Here is a 6,322-nt window from a genome sequence, read left to right as displayed (position 1 = left end):
ATCGTTCCTTCTCCTTTTGTACCTTCAAGTTTGGCAAAGAGTTTCCTTTTCTTATGTCTTTTTTCCCTCCTTGGGTCTTCCTAACCCAGGGCAAAGGCTTACATTTTAATGTGTTGTCTACTGGAAACCTTTCTTCACCCTTATGAATAATGTCCCCTAGACTGATCTCTTCATGGCAAGTATGATGTTGGTTGGCCATTTTCTCCAGGTTGCCTTAACTCAAAGACCCAGCAGCTATACTGGTTTCTCAAGAGGGTTTGAGTGCTTGACGTTGTGAGCCAGGTGCAACAGAAGCAGGGCTTTTGCTATCTATCTGATCCACTATTCAACCTTTCCCAGGCTAAAGCTTGAATGAATTTATTCCTTGCTACATGTGAAGTGCTACACCAATCTTCCTCCCAGTGATGCTCCTTTGGTCATGATTCAAGCTTGATGTTCCTTATGAATGGCATGTCCTATCTCATTACCTGTATATTATTTATTTATTAAATTTTTTTTTCAGGGGAGAACATGAATGCAGTCCCCCACTACCACAAATTATGCAGTCAAGTTTCCCTCATTTGGAAAAATTACAGGGATCATCCCATGTGAGTGCAATGGATAAGCCTCATCCTGGGGAAACCACCTTTGTGATCATGAAATCACCCCTGTCAGGTAAGTATTCTCATCACCTATATTATCTGCCCTGACCACTGGCCCTATACAACTACCAGTGTATGTTAAGCAAAGTTACCTTCTTCATACCTGATTTTGATGGTCCTCCTAATGCCTGGTTAATTGCTGCCTGCTTCAGTGGAGCAAGTGTCTTAGAGCCCCAATATTGAAAGCATTGGTCTGCTGACCCTGGTATGTTCATAACTCTGGAAGGCTGAGTTCTCCGGATAGCTTCTCCTTGCCCAATCTTGACTCTCCCCGCCTTCCTAAAAGTTTTCTTCTATTGTCCTGATCCCAATCTATTACTTTTATGGGGCTAGGTGAGAGGAAGTGCCACACTAGAAGTACAGGCCAGGATAAATTCAATATTATTATCCCAGCAATGTGCTTTACATAATAAGTACATAGTAAGTGCTAAATAAATATTTGTTGAATGTTTACTGACTATAATCTCTGACCAACCCCCCTGGTTTCATGAGCTCAGGGTTCTCCTGTACCTCTCCCTTATTTTCCTAGTCTCGTTCCCACTTACTTTTCCTGTTGTTGTTGTTGTTTTTAATGGCCATTCTTTCAAGTTACTTGTCATCAGGAAAGGCAACCTTATCTCCAGGCATAGACTACTTTGTTAAGCAATTTAATTTTTCATTTAGTCTCTTTCTAAATTTGAAATCAGCACTACTTCCTCCCAGCCCCAAAGTGTTCTCAGTTAATGGAAAACATACACACATACATACATGTATATATGTGGGCATATGTGTTATATGTGTGTATATTTATATACTCAAAGATCATCCTCACATTCCTTTTAAACTCTTCTGCATGATTCCCACTCTGAGTTTAGAGGGTTTTTTGCTTATGACTAAATCTTCCTTGAATCTATCCTCCCTCTTATTTTCCCTTCTCCCCTCTTTTCCTTACTCTTTTCCTGTTGAGGTAGATATTTTTACACCAATCTCTGTGTTCCCTCCTTTGATCATTTAGGTAAAAGTAAAGTTCAAGTGATGCCTGCTCCCCCTTCTCATGTGAATTGGCTTCTACTTTCACAACCTAATTATGTGATATAAATGCCCCCATTCTTCCTTCCCCTTCTGACTCTATTGTGTCTTCCCCCTCACTTTTTTTTTTCTTTAAGATCACCAAAATATAACAAAGCCATTCTTAGGGTCTTTGTTTTTTTTTTTTTTTAATTCTCTCTATGATCCCTCATGGCCTTAGGGTTCTGAAGGGATAAGTGTATTCTCCATTAGAATGTAAACACTTCATCTTTGTATAATCCCTTTGTGTTGCCTGCTTGTATTTACCACTTCAGGTTTCTCTTGGTTTCTGTGTTTCTATTTCACAATTTCTTCTCAGCTCTGCTCTTTTCATCAGGATTACTCAGAAGGCCTATATTTCATTACAGATTATTTTTCCCCCTTCTAGGATTATATTCAGTTTAACTGGGTAAGTTATTATTGGTAGTAAGCCTCTGTCTTTTATGTTTTGGAATCTTGTACTCCATTCTGCTTCTTTAGAGTGGTAACTGCTAAATCCTGTGCAGTTTTGACTGTGATTCTTCAGTATTTGAATTCTTCCCTTTCAGACATTTGCAGTCTTTTTTTTTTTTTTTCAACTTAGAAGCTGTGTATTCTAGCTATGATATTCCTGGGAGTTTTCATTTTGGGGCTTGTTTCTGGAAGCAATTATTGGATGCTTTCTATTTTTATTTACTTTCTTTTTCTAATAAGTCTATGGCAGTTTTATTTAATGATTTCTCTAAATATAATATCCAGGCTCTTTTTTAGGTCTTGCTTTTTAGCTTGTCCACTGATTGTTAAGTGATCTTTCCTTGATCTGTTTTCAAGTTAATTTGTTCTTGATAAGAGATACCTTACATTTTCTTCTTCATTTATTTTTTTTCAATCTTTTGACTTTGGTTTAATATTTCTTGTTTTATAACTTTTGTTTGGGTTATTCTAATTTTTAGAGTCTGTTGCTTGACTAGAGTTTTGTAATTCTTCCAGGTCTTTCCTCTGTATCTCTTATTCTTTTCTATTTCTTTCCTCTAATGTTCTCATTTCAATAAATACTTTTAAACCTTTTTTAAAATCTCTTCATTTCTGCAAGGAATTCTAACTGATCTTATGGCCAAGCTGTACTTTTCTTTGAGACTTCACATATATGTATTTTGGAGTAATTCTTTTATTCTGAGTTTGTGTCTTGGGAGTTCCTGGCACCATAATTACTCTTTATTATGGGAAAAAAATTTTTCCCTGGGATCCTGCTGCTTCTTTCTTTCTTTCCTTTTTGGTGAAGCAGTCAGGGTTAAGTGACTTGCCCAGGGTCACACAGCCATTAAGTGTCAAGTGTCTGAGGACAGATTTGAACTCAGGTCCTCCTGACTCCAAGACCTGTGCTCTATCCACTGTGCCACCTAGCTGCCCCTTCTACTGCTTCTTTCTCCAGGTATTGAGTGCTGTGCTCTGTTTTTCAAGGGTATTTGAGGTGGCTTGGACCAGAGAACTACAAACTTCCAGCAGGCCCAGTCTGATCACTGCCTCTCTGAACTTTCCAGTTTCCAGCCCCTGTTTGGGTCTAGGCAACACAATTACAGACTTACTCCTAGCTGGAGATCCAGTAGATAGCTTCTAGATGTAGCCCCTGTCACCTAGCTAAAAATCCCTATAGGTTCTGAGCTGCAGAATTGTAAAAGTCTAGCCCTGGTCTGAGCCAGGGTCTGAATCCTCTGTCCTACTTTGAGGTCTAAGTAAAAACACTGAAGGCCTACCTTTTTTTTTCCCATAAATTCTGCCTTGTTTATTTGCATGTGGACCAAATTGGTGATCTTGGTCTGGAAAAAATGACACACTGAGATTTCTCTATAGATTTCCTCATTCTTCACAACTCAGTCTGGCATTCTTCTTCCCATCTTTTCTGGAGTAGGTTTGGAAGGGAACTGGCCTGTACTGCTTCGTCTTACTCCTCAGTCTTTGCTTATTCTCCAAAGACAATCCTCCTTGTTGAGGTTCCATCATGGAACTCATGTCTTACTTATAACAGAAGTATTTAAAAATTGCCAGAAACTCTATTTTAAATTGGTGTTAGTCCTGTAGCACAGTGCTCCAATTCTCATTTAAAGGAATTGTCCAATCTAAGGCAACTTTGCCTGCCCGCTCCCCACAATCTGGCAATAGTAAAGTCCACCCTTGCTTGGTGTTTTAAGAGGTCCACAGTTAAGTCTTTATTAAAAAATAAATTTTGTTGATTTTTTTTTATATCACCTATATTTCTCAGCTTTTTTATACATATGGATCCTTACCCTTTTTATTTTCTCTGTTTGTCTCTATCTCTGTCTGTCTACCTGTCCCTCCCTTTATATATGTGTGTATATACATACACACATACATACATACACACATACATACATACATACATACACACTGCTCTCCAGAATGGCTGGACCAATTCAAATACTAATGTACAATAGTACATTATTATGCTTGTCCTCCCATATTCTCTCTTATAATTATCATTTCCTTTTTTCCCCCATCTTTCTATAATGCATACAACACTTACCATTCCTAGTTTTTGTCAACTTTGCCAGTTTACTGGGTTTAAGGTCATATCTCAGAATTGTTTTGATTTGCATTTCTCTTATAAATAGTGATTTGAAGCATACTTTCATATAGTTGTTAATAGTTTGCAATTCTTCTTTTGAGAACTGTTTATTCATATCTTTTGACCACATTATTATGGAGAATTACATTTGGATTTACACATTTCTGTTATCTGTTTATAATCTTGTATGCCCTTATCAGAGATATTTTATACAAATATTTCCCAGTCACTACTTTCCTTTTTATCTTAGTTGCATTAATTTTGTTGGTACAAAAGCTTTTCAAATTAATCTAATCAAAATTATCTATTTTTAAATAATTATTTCTATCCAGGGTGTGTTGGAGCCAGCTCATACCCATTCTCCAGAACTTATTGTTAAGTTTTTTTTATTGTGAACATTTACATCTCATAAATCAGCAAATGCTATAATTAAGGGCTTGAGTTGTTATTTTTTTTTGCTGTTTATCTAAACTTAAGAAAGTGATGGAGAAAAGGTTAATAATGCAGATTAAATATAAAAGCATGTAGTTGTACACTTTTTGGGGGTGGGGGAGACAGTTCTTAAACATTTACTAGCACACTCCTGCCTCTATGCCTTGTTTGCTTAATAATTCATCCTCCTACCCATAGGTGTAAAAGATAACTAATCTGGTTGTCTTCTAATTTTTTTATAATATAACAGTTACCATGCCAGGTAATATATTCATTTTAAATGTATCATATTATATGGTTATCACAACATTTTGCAATAATATTTTGGTCTAATTTCTTACTGCTTTCCATTTTCTGAGTAATTCTTGTGAAGTAATAATAATTAGCATTTAAAGTTTGTAAAAGTGCTTCACAAATATTATCTCATTTTATCCTCACTATCACCTTGGAGATGGGTACTATTATTACCCTCATTTTACAGATGAGGAAACTGAGGCAGACAGGGTTAAGTGACCTGCCCATCACATAGCCAATAAGTATCTGAAGTCACATTTGAACTCAAGTCTTCCTGACTGGAAGTTCCATGCTCTATCTACTGCACTGCCTAGCTGCCTTTGTCAAATAGAGGGTTCTTTCCTAAGTCATTTATGTTTGGGGATTCACACACCAGCAGGTGGGTAAACCCAGTTATTTCTGATTCTTCTTTCTTGAGCCTCTTCCATTGATTTATTTTTCTGCTTATTAACTAGTACTACAAATATAGCACAGTGCTTGGCACATAGCGCTTAATAAATGCTTGTTGATTTGACTTGATAAAGGTTCAAATCCCATTTCTGACATTTACTAGCTTGTGCCCCTAAGCTAATCACTTAACCTGTCTCCAACCTCTGCTTCCCCATCTGTAAAATGGGGATGAACATAGCACCTGTCTCACAGGGTTGTTGTAAGACTCAAATAAGATAATACATGTAATATGCAATATACCACACAAACCTTAAAGTCTTACATATAAAGGTCAGCTATTGAGACCATCAACAATTCACTTAAGCTCCCTAGGCTTTAATTTCCTTATCTATAAAATGAGGAAATTGGATTTCCTAGGTCCTTTACCATTTTCAATCAAATAATCATAGGTAAAGATGACCTATAGACTATTCTTGATGTGGGGCTAAAGCTTAAGTGAAATTGGGGTTAGTGATAAAAATGGTCATAATAACAACAACAATAATAATAATAATTAATAATGATAATAATAGCTCACATGTATGTTGTGCTTTGAGATTTGATAATCATTTTCCAGAGGTGATAGTTGAAGCCATGAGAATATGTCAGATTGCCAAGTGAAAAAGTGTAGATAGTGAAGAGAGGTTTGGGAAACATCCACCTTAACAGATTTAGAAGCAGATGAGGAGCCAGGCCAGTAAAGAGAAAAACAGTTAGGAGGATATAGGTATAGAATCAGGAGAGTGTGGCCTGAAGTACTCAGAAGGAGGGAGAGGTCAATAACGTTAAAGACTCAGAATGATCAAAGAAGATAGAAACTGAAAAAAGGCCTTTGGATTTGAAATTAAGAGATCATTGAGACCTTTGAGTGAACAGTGTCAGTAGACTGTTGGGCACTGAAACCAGACTGCAAAGT

The 6,322-nt window shown here is 36.8% G+C and overlaps 1 non-coding gene across 1 annotated transcript; it reads right to left on the bottom strand.

Moving 5' to 3' along the window:
- Window positions 1–499: 499 nt before the first annotated feature.
- On the bottom strand, window positions 500–662 carry LOC114022854. The gene has a single exon (XR_003566711.1). It is a non-coding gene; the product is annotated as a U1 spliceosomal RNA (small nuclear RNA).
- Window positions 663–6,322: the final 5,660 nt, after the last annotated feature.

The sequence above is a fragment of the Vombatus ursinus genome, unplaced genomic scaffold (genome assembly GCF_900497805.2).
Source record: "Vombatus ursinus unplaced genomic scaffold, bare-nosed wombat genome assembly UNPS02014813.1, whole genome shotgun sequence".
Taxonomy (NCBI): Eukaryota; Metazoa; Chordata; class Mammalia; order Diprotodontia; family Vombatidae; genus Vombatus; species Vombatus ursinus.
Note: the sequence above shows the minus strand (reverse complement) of the source record. Positions and strands in the feature narration are given on the sequence as shown.